The following is a 9920-nucleotide window of genomic DNA, read 5'->3' as shown; positions in this document are numbered from 1 at the left end:
TCCACTATAGGGTGCAGAAATCCCAAGCAACATCATTTTAACTGCTATGTCAAACACCTGCCCCATTAATTCTCTTTTCCATGTTTCATTACTCCTACTCCTTGGATGCCTGGTGGTCTGAATTATAGGAGAAGCTTTCTAAACTATCTTGAACAATGTGCTTTAGCTTCCTGACTGAAGCCCCACCATCATCCAAATAGGTCAGTCTAATGGTGGGCACCTTCTCTTCCTGCTTGCTCCATTTTCCTGTGGGTATGATTCCATGACAAATTAGCTAACAGAATGGAGTGAATAATTATTTGGGAATCACCTAAAAATTTCAAAGGGAAGAAGCTGTTGACTCTAAGGAAGACCTGGGGTAAATGCTGGAATAGAAAAAACTTGATGTTGAGGTGCATCAGAAACTGAGGATTATACCGAGGGGAGAAATCAAAGATAAATTTTTACTGCATCACGAATGTTCCTTAGATTGGACAAGAAGAGGAATCTACTGATTGTATTTTTCATTTAACTTTCAAGCAGATGGTATTTTTCTGATTAAACTAATAATAACTGAGTAATCTTGATTTCTCTGCAATCTTTTCAACTGATCAAGAAATACACACTTTGTTGTGTGACCAGCATTACAGGAAAGAAAATATTGATAAGAAAAGACTGCAGCCAATATGAAGTAACCTCCTGGGGTTAGTTTAACCTTACTTGGTTACAGTGAAAGTGGGAGCAGAGAATTTGTGATGAGAATACATTTTTTATGTATATTCTTGAGGACAAGAATCATGTCTTGATTATCTTTGTATCTCTAGAATAAAGGACAGAACCTGGCACTTAGCAGAAGCACAGTAATGTTTGCTGAAGGAATATCAACAATATTTTTAGGCTATCAGCTCTTAAGGCATTCAGATCTGGCTAAAAGGCCCATGATGGTATTTTAGGCATGGAAAGCCAAGACACTCTGGCAAAAAAAATGACCTAAATGAAAGATCTCTGTGAGTGAGATCCCAGTGGAAAGAACAGGCTATCAAAGAAGGAGGTATCTTTCTCTGAAGGGAGGAGAGAACTTCCACTTTGACTATGACCTTGTCTAAATAAGATCGGAGTTGGTGAACTCAAGAGGCTTCCAGAGCCTTGGCAGCTCATGACAAGAGCCTTGGATGATTACTGATGCCATAAATAAGAATGTCAATTGGTAAATCAACAACAAGAGTCACTGTACACTTACTCCCCACATAGGATCTCTGTCCTTAATGTGTTGTACTATGTGAATTAAGGGTATAACTAATACTCAAACAGTACTTTATACTTTGTGTTTCTTTGTAGGTGCAAACTGTTGAAATCTTTACTTAGTATATGCTAAGTTGATCTTCTGTATATAAAGATAATTGAAAATGAATCTTGATGCAAATGGGATGGGAGAGTTAGTGGGAGAGGAGATGGTTGAGGTTGGGAGGGAGGTTATGGGGGGAAAAGCCATAATAATCCAAAAGTATTTAGGGCACAGTCCACACAGTCCTGGTCATAGATGGGCTCTGTCAACAGGGGTACCTCTGAGTTGGTGTTGCTGTCCACAGTACTTATACTCAATGGTCATGGGGTCACAGCCTGTAGGCTGCAGAGAACATTGCCCAGATGACAGGGGCTACTGTTGCTTTGCCAAGGAACTTGCAAAGGGCCAATTCCCAAAACACTAAAACACCAGTGCCTGATTACAAGTTGAGGCCATGACCTTGGCCTTGGTGGTGAAAACTCAACACTCATTCATAGAAGTTGGCCCTTACATGAATGGCACCATGGAGCACTGGCAGCAGCTGGCCTGGAGGTTCAGGATGTGCAGCATGATAGATACTTAGGGCCATTTTGTGGCAGACTTGGCACTCGAGCCATGGCAATGTATTTGCTATAGCAGGTCTCTCAGTTGTTGCCTGCCAGCACCACCATGCCAGTTCAGATCAATTGCAGCAATGCTCCTTTCCTCAAAGCCTGCAAGGCTACATCCAGGAAGGATGCAGAGTTGCTTTAGGGGTCCAAGTGGATGACATCATGTCACTCTGCTAGCCACCCTCTAGTGCCAGTGTGTGGACATCTAAGCATCTGCACAATGGGGCTATACTAGTTGTGCCATTTCATTGAACTTCACATAGCAGCGATTGAGACCCATGGCCCAGATGAGGTTCAATCAGTAACCCCAGATTGGAGCTGGGGCACCTCTAGAGTGAATGGATTGTATCCAGGAGCTACAAGTCCTCTGAGCACCCACAGTCCTCCCTCACAGATTGCCCCCACAGCAGCTGTTGAGGGTTGGTCTTCAGGCTCCAGGTTCCCACATTCATTTTGATTCAGCCCTTTCCTCATCTCTGACTAGTCCACAACAACTTCTGCAGGTCCTTCCCAGCTGGTACCTTGATTTGAAGTCCTTTGGTCTTGAGATGACCTGAACAGACTTGGTGATCACAACTCATGTCATGTGTTAAGTAAGGGATAGTTTGGGGTTTTGGCCTTTTGTATCCCCAGAAAGTAGAGACAGAAAAAGGAGATGGAAACTGACCTCAACAGAGACAGGTTGCCTTTTGGGAAGTAAAGAGGTTGGCAACAATCTGTTCTTACACAGAGACAGCACACTGGGCCAATTTGGGATTCAGGGTTTTATCCAATTAATGAGGGAATTTACCACTGAGGGGTGGAGATAGAAGGCAGCTGGCAGAAGTATAGGGAAATCTTTGAAGTCTCAGAAAAATTTCCTCTTATTTGTTTCACATCTTCACTATGCAGCTCATGTGCTTTGCCATTTGCACTGCAAGTAGTTAAGAAGGGTCTGGTTAGCCACAAAGGATCACCACAAAAGGGAGGAAGTAAGGACGGGGGTTGGGGAGAAGGAAGAAAGAGGAGGGGAAGGTGCAACAAGTCCTTTATCAGGTCCCCATGAAACTCCTGTAAAGGGTGTTAGAAGACCCCATTGGTGGATGGGAAGGTGATCATCACAGCCCCTCAGTGGGTGTTGTTTCCTTGAATTCAGGTGGGCTCTCTTCCATGCAGCATTCCATGACTTTCTCCATCGATAATGGATCCAGTGATGCTTGGGTATGCCCCTCCATAAATCAGGATCTACACAAAGACCTCTTTTTTAAAAAATAGAGAAATGAATTAGTCTGCACATGTTTCTTGTGTTTCTAATATGTGGTGTAATAATGTGATTAAATATACTTGATACAATAAATATTCTAGAATAATCATTCACAACTGAATTTTAAGTGTATCTAATACTATGTCAAATAACTTAGTTAGAAAAGGCCTATTGTTTTAATAGGTCAATGGCCATATTATTTTTAAATTGATATTTTGAGAGACGATACAGATAATCAGAAAGAGCACCATCTGCTGGTTCTCTTACAAAATGCCCACAGTGGTCAGAACTGGACCAGGACTAAACTGGGAGCTCAGAACACAATCCAGGTCTCCTACTTGGTGCAGCAATCCAGATTTTGAACCATCTCCTGCCACTTCCCATGGCACACATGAGCAGGAAGCTATAGTTCAAAGTGGAGCTGGGACTCAAATCCAGGCACTCTGATGGAACTCAAGCATCCCAACCCATGTGATAATTGATAGAAAAAGTGTTTATCCTGAAAGTATTATCATTTGTAACCTTTTCATATGTTTTGGGTATAGAAATGCTTTAATATTTCTTTTGTAGTCTTGTATGATTTTTATCATACAGTTTTTTATTTTATCTAGACAAATTAGTTTCTATATAATTCCTTCAATTATTTTCATTTAAAAAAATCTGTGCATCGAAAAATATCAGCACAAAGGTTTTATTGTGGTACCACAGTAAATCTTAGCATTTCATCAATTATTTTTTTTTGTCCAAGAGGGAGAGAAAAGACAAACTGATAGATACAAAAAGAGAGACATCCCACACACACATATTGTCTCTTCAAATGCCTACAATAACTCAAGTGAGGCGGGTTCCTGATGAGAAGTCAATCCAGGTACCCTACTGAGTCATCACTTGCTGCTTCTCAGAGTGCACCTTAGCAGGAATCTGAAATCAGGGGCTAGAGTTAGGAATCAAACTTAGCATCCCACCATGGAATGCAGGCACATCAACTGCTAGGACAAATGCCTGTTTCTTAAATTTTATCTTATTTTGGCTAATTACTCAAATGGAAAGTCCTTTTAAAAATGCTTCTGGAAGGGCCAGTGCTGTGGTATAATAGGCTAAGCCTGCTCCTCTGGCGCCGGCATCCCATGTGGGTGCTGTTTCATGTTCTGGCTGCTGTTCTCTGATCCAGCTCTCTGTTATGCCTGGGAAAGCAGTAGAAGATGATGCAAATGTTTCCCCATGGCTGCACTAATGTGGGAGATCCCAAAGAAGCCCCTGACTCCTGGGTTTGAATTGGTCCATCTCTGTCCATTGCAGCCATGAGGGGAGTGAACCAGTGGATTTAAGACCTTTCTCTCTGTCTCTCCCTCACCCTTCTGTAACTCTACCTCTAAAATAAATAAATAAATAAATAAATAAATAAATAAATAAATAAATATCTGTAAAAATGGTTTTAGAATAATATTTTCTTAAAATTGTTGTAATTGTACATATTTATTGGGCATGGCAGAATAATTGGACACATCAAGATAGTATTTAAACATTAAAATGACTTCAATAGTAACTACACATTTATGATGTGTAATGTGATATTTCAGCAAAGGTATACCATTTGCATTGGTAAAATCAGGTCATGAACATTTTCTTTTCCTTTACTTGAAGATTGAAGCTTATTGAAACTCTTCTGCTTGCTCAGATAATATCTAGTAGGTTATTGTGAACTAAAGTCACTCCACTGTGTTGTGTAACATTAGGAACTTCTTCCAAATGCTGATTTGGTACCCATTATTCAACCTCCCTCTTACCTCCTACACACTTACCATCCTATAGTCATCACTATTTTATGTTCAGAATGACTTTTTTAGCTTCAACACATGCAGAAGAAAGCATAGTGTTTATCTTTGTGGGGTGTGCATATTTCAATTGACATCATGTTCTCCAAACCCATCCATTTTGTTGAAAATTACACAATTTCATTCTTTTTATGGCTGAAAATATTCCATTGTGAATATATACTACATTTTCTTTAAGCATCTTGTGATAAACATCTTGGCTTATTCTGTATCATGCTATTGTGAACAGCACTACAATAAATATTGGAGTTGAAGTATCTGTGTAATATAATTATTCATTTCTTTTGTGCATATACCCAGCTGAGTCTTTTTTTTTGACAGGCAGAGTTAGTGAAAGAGAGAGACAGAGAGAAAGGTCTTCCTTCCATTGATTCACCCCCCAACTGGCCACTATGGCTGGCATGCTGCACCAATCCAAAGCCAGGAGCCAGGTGCTTCCTCCTGGTCTCCCATGTGGGTGCAGGGCCCATCCTCCACTGCCTTCCCAGGCCACAGCAGGGAGCTGGACTGGAAGAGGATCAACTGGGACAGAACCGGCACCCCAACTGGGACTAGAACCCAGAGTGCTGGCACCACAGGCAGAGGACTAGCTTAGTGAGCCATGGCGCTGGCCCCAGCTGAGTCTTTTATTAAATAAAACAGTAATAAGGAAAATACTAGAGCCATGAGCCATAAATATTTTATTTGTCTTGCAAAAATATTGAGTTTTGCCTGCAAATTAAAAAATTGGACCTTTCATATTAAATTGCAGATTTCAGAAATTGGGTCTTGGGTTGGATTTTGTGATGGTGGGTTAAGTGGTTACTTGAGACATCCACATCCCATCTCAGAGTGCTTGGTTTGGAATCTTGCCTCTATATTTTTTTATTTGACAGATAGAGTTAGACAGTTAGAGAGAGAGAGAGAGAGAGAGAGAGAGAGAGAGAGAGAGAGAAAGTTCTCTTTCCATTGGTTCACCTTCCAACTGGCTGCTATGGCCGTAGCTACACTGATCTGAAGCCAGGAGCCAGGTGCTTCCTCCCAGTCTCCCATGCAGGTGCAGGGGCCCAAGCACTTGGGCCATCCTCCAATGCCTGCTTGGGCCACAGCAGATAGCTGGACTGGAAGAGGAGCCACTGGGACTAGAACCCCACACCCATATGGGGTGCTGGCACCTCAGGCAGAGGATTAACCAAGTGAACCATGGCGTCAGCCCGCTTCTACTTCTTATCCAGCTTCCTACTAGTGTGCACCCTGGGAGGCAGCAATGGAAAACCAAGTACTTGGGTCACTGTCATCCAAGTGAGAGACCCAAATGGAGTTCTTTGTTCCTGGCATTGGCCAGGCCCTGCCCAGACTATTAGGGACATTTGTGGAGAGAATTGGTGGATAGAAATTTTTATTCCCCTGTTTCTCCTTCTAAATCCATAACTGCATTTCTAATGAATACATCTTTGAAAGTGACTGGGGTCTGACCATGCTGGATGCATAACCACAGGGAGCAACAATTGACTGTAGCTGGTTAGCTGCTATTCCTTTTATAATGTACACATATTCTAATTCACCACAATCATTATTGCATTTCAATAGGTCCTTTTTATTCCTCAATACTGTCTGTATTAGCACAGTAGGCAATGAGTGAGAATTGTTTCAAGTAACAGATTGTCACAGATAGAGAAACCTATCAGGACTCTGCTGGCTTCTCAATTCCTTAGGAAGCTACATTATTCCTGTTATCAGGAACAAAATTGCTCTAAATCTGTTGACTTCATAAGATGTTTATTCAGGTAGGGCCAGAATTTTTGATGTATATGTGAGGGATCAGGGTACATGAGGGGAGATTCATGAAACTGGGATTTTGGCAAAATTTGGCCTGCATGGCTGGTGCCGCAGCTCAATAGGCTAATCCTCCACCTTGTGGCAATGGCACACCAGGTTCTAGTCCCAGTCAGGGTGCTGGATTCTGTCCCTGTTGCCCTTCTTCCAGGCCAGCTCTCTGCTGTGGCCAGGGAGTGCAGTGGAGGATGGCCCAAGTGCTTGGGCTCTGCACCCCATGAGAGACCAGGAGAAGCACCTGGCTCCGGCCATCGGATCAGTGTGGTGTGCTGGCTGCAGCATGCCAGTTGTGGCAGCCATTAGAGGGTGATCCAATGGCAAAGGAAGACCTTTCCCTCTGTCTCTCTCTCTCACTGTCCACTCTGCCTTCCAAAAAAGAAAGAAAGAAAAGAAAGAAAGAAAGAAAGAAAGGAAGAAAGAAAGAAAATTTGGCCTGCACAATAACATGAATAAAGAAAATATATCTTAGCATTTTAAAAATCTTAAATTCAATGGCTTAAAGAAACTGCTTTTTATGCCTAATTCCAAATTTATGATTAATTTTTATAATGAATTGTGGGTAGAAGAATGATAGCCTGTCTCATGATAAGATCTCATTAATGTATAGTTGGAAATTAATTGGAGAGTGAGGAGCAACTCAAACTGCCTGAAAAAGTTAAACAGAGTTCATAGTATGAGGTGAAAAAGAGACCTCCATTTGGGTAGGTCAAAGATGTTTTGAAAATGCAAAATGAGGTGTTCTGTTCCCATATGGCGTAAGGTCTTGTTATCAAGCTGAACCACCACATCCTCCTCAGCCTTAATCTTGGCAGCAACCCTTGCCCCACCCCATCATGACCAACTGCAGCTCCAGAGGACCCTTGCACACAATGCTGCCCACTAATGGAGATGGGAGTATTGGGTTCTCTGAAAGAAGTCAGATCAAGCTTGCTCTTAGGCCAACCCACTACACATTTCTGGTCCAGCTACAACTCATAGCCATCACCCTCAGTGCTGGCCATGGTGATGGCTCATGCTGGGTCCAGGCTTGCACACTGTTGTATGGCTGCTTGGCTGCCACTGAGTCAGAGCAAGTTCTGCTCATCCCAACTCTGGCTTGTCCTCCAGCTCATGCTCAGGCTCAGGCTCTGGCTCCCACTGCCTCAAGTAATGAGCCATGATGCATACCTCAAACATCTACATGGGACAGACTCTAGACTCAGTTTTAAAATTAGAATAGAATTGAAAGTGAGGGAATGCTCCAACATGGGAAAACGTCCAGTTAGCAGATTCATAGAATGACAATTGCTTTAAGTAACACTCTGACCTCAGAATCAGCCCGTAAGTCTTCCTGGTCTGGTGGAGAGCCTGTGAGAGCCTTTCAGGCATGGAAAGCTAAGGCCCTGTGGCAAAAAATATTCTACATGAAGGATCTCTGTGAGTGAGATCTAAATGGAAAGAAGTAGCCATCAAAGAAGGATGTACTTTTCTCTAAAGGGAAGAGAGAACTTCCAATTTGTTATGGCCTTGTCTAAATACTGGTGGTATTTGTGGATTCAAAAGGCTTCCATAGCCTAAGCAGCTCATGTCAAGAGCCTCAGATGGTCAATCACATCATGCATAAGAATGTTACTTGTTAGATTAACAGCAAGAGTCACTGAGCACTAACTTTATGCAGGACCTCTGTCTTCAAAGAGTTGACTGGGATACTTGTTTTCAGTTTGTGTGTGTTTGTGTGCATGTATGTGTGGGTGTTTCTGTGCAAATTATTGAAATCTTTATTTAGTATAGAGTTGATCTTCTGTGTACAATGTTAACTGAAAATAATCCTTAATGGATAAAGGGACTGGGAAGTGGACAAAGAGGAGGAGAGATGGGAGTGTGGATGGGAGGGGCAGATGTTGAGGGAAGAACAACTATATTCCCAAAGTTGTACATATATAATTAGAATTCCTTAAAAACTAATTAATAAAAAACACAATGTATTTGTAAATATTAGAACTGAATCTGTTAAATGCAACCATATATATTTGTGCATTTCAATAACAATTAGAAAAATCCATTAAAGAATAGAGTTAATGGTGTTATGAAAATCATGTCTGTGAAAGACTCTGCTAGGCATTTTCAAGAGAAATACCATAAATATGCAGAGAACATTTAGCAATGGTAGCCTCCTGGTCCCCTGAACATAACTTGAACTCGAGATTCTGAAATGAGAAATTAGGTTGATTATTTTGAAGCCTATATTAAATGTGGGTACTAGAAAATAAAGATATCTTTGATTATGAAATTATTTTTAAATTTTCATGTCTATTTAATGTTTTTTATCCACTTGCCCTTAAAAAGCTTACATATTATAATTTTGCTCATAAAGGAAAATATGTTTGTTATATATCCATTTTCTGTCTCATAGCATTATTTTACCTTTGAAGCTGCATAGATCTAGAATTCTCCTATTATTACATGGACATGATTGCTTTATTTAAGGCCATTATTATTGATTTAAAATTTTCATGGTTATTTGATGCATAAAAAGTGTGTAATGAAGATATTGGTTCATTTAAGAAAGGAAGTCTCATGTTAATAAGTTTTAAAGTGACATATTCATTAAAAGTTGCATTCAAGCTCATGTCTAAAACAAACACACTGCTGTGAAGTATATTTGAATTGGAATACAATCCCATCAAGGTGGCATGTACCAATGCCATCTCACTAGTCCAAGTGATCAATTTCAGTTCACAATTGATCACACTGATAGATCTAAGAGTCAAAGAGATCACACAAACAAGACTAATGTCTGCTAATACAAACTGATAAAATCAAAAAGGGAGAGAATGATCCAACATGGGAAGTGGGAGACACAGAAGACTCATAGAATGGCAGATGTCCTAAATAGCACTCTGGCTTCAGAATCAACCCTTAAGGCATTCGGATCTGACTGAAGAGCCCATGAGAGAATTTTAGGCATGGAAAGGCAAGACACTCTGGAAAAAAAAAGAAGAAAAAGAAGACCTAAATGAAGGATCTCAGTGATTGTGATCACAGTGGAAAGAACGGGGCCATCAAAGATGGAGGTACCTTTCTCCGAAGGGAGGAGAGAACTTCAACTTTGATATCTAAAATAATATAAGCCATGAATCAATTGTATGTTGAGAAAGAGAAGACATGGGACA

This window comes from Lepus europaeus, chromosome Y, assembly GCF_033115175.1.
Source record: "Lepus europaeus isolate LE1 chromosome Y, mLepTim1.pri, whole genome shotgun sequence".
Taxonomy (NCBI): domain Eukaryota; kingdom Metazoa; phylum Chordata; class Mammalia; order Lagomorpha; family Leporidae; genus Lepus; species Lepus europaeus.
This window is presented reverse-complemented; position numbering follows the sequence as displayed.